Source organism: Plectropomus leopardus, unplaced genomic scaffold, assembly GCF_008729295.1.
Source record: "Plectropomus leopardus isolate mb unplaced genomic scaffold, YSFRI_Pleo_2.0 unplaced_scaffold58041, whole genome shotgun sequence".
Taxonomy (NCBI): domain Eukaryota; kingdom Metazoa; phylum Chordata; class Actinopteri; order Perciformes; family Serranidae; genus Plectropomus; species Plectropomus leopardus.
In genome coordinates this window covers 1-991 of record NW_024663789.1, presented here as the reverse complement: position 1 = coordinate 991, position 991 = coordinate 1, and the positions used below count along the sequence as shown (strand labels likewise).

General features: G+C 48.4%; 1 non-coding gene across 1 annotated transcript; it reads left to right on the top strand.

Annotated features, from left to right (window-relative positions):
* Positions 1-682: 682 nt before the first annotated feature.
* Positions 683-755, top strand: trnav-cac. The gene has a single exon. It is a non-coding gene; the product is annotated as a tRNA-Val (tRNA).
* Positions 756-991: the final 236 nt, after the last annotated feature.

The following is a 991-nucleotide window of genomic DNA, read 5'->3' as shown; positions in this document are numbered from 1 at the left end:
AGGTCCCAGGTGTGCTGCTGATCAGGAGCTATTGGCTGCAGCTGTGATGTTCTCCCTGCCAATCAGCCTGCTGGGAGGCTCTATAGGGAGGTGGGCTTCTCCTGCTCACTTGCTCGTGTGTTTCCAGAGAGTCGACACCTTCAGTTGGCTTTCTGTGCTTTTGCTTTTTGACTGGTGTCAAAGAATGTTCACAGTTGCATGGGTGAAAGTGAAATTGCACTTGTGGTATTAAGCTGTACAAGTCGTATAGGTATATAGGTATAGTCTGCTCTGACCCTTTTTGTAAAGTGACGTTGTGTTGATTGACCAGTCCAGTTTATTGTTCAGGTGAACACCCAGGTACTTGTAAGAGTCCACTATCTCAATGTCCCTTCCCTGGATGTTCACCGCTGTCAGAGGGGAGCGTCTGCACCTGCGGAAATCCACCACCAACTCTTTGGTTTTCCCGCATTGATGTGGAGGCTGTTCCGCTGGCACCAGAATGGGAAAAGTTAGTAAAGTTAGTGATCACTATATCCGGCTCCTGCACGAAAGGTCCTCGGTTTCGAAACCGGGCGGAAACCTATGACACGTTTTGGAACAACTTGTTGTTTAAACTGTACAACGTGACCATAGGTCGCTTTCAGCACTTATTGACCAAGCATGGGAGACTGATATCTGATTTTGGCTTGACACAGCATGTGTTTCCGTAGTGTAGTGGTTATCACGTTCGCCTCACACGCGAAAGGTCCCCGGTTCAAAACCGGGCGGAAACAATAAGAGATTTTCATTATCGTGTCTCAAACATCACACGTCTGTGTGGTCTGATGTCCTGACACAGAACGACTAACTGCTGCTGGCGATGATCAAGAGGTCTGTAACTTCTAATGTGTCCCTAAACGTGGCCCTCAGGGGGAGTACATGTGTGGTGGTGTGCTGTTTGGCGGCATGTCGCAGAACATGGAAATGTGCTGCTGGTATAAATCTGGTCAGGTCTGCAATCAGCTTTGAC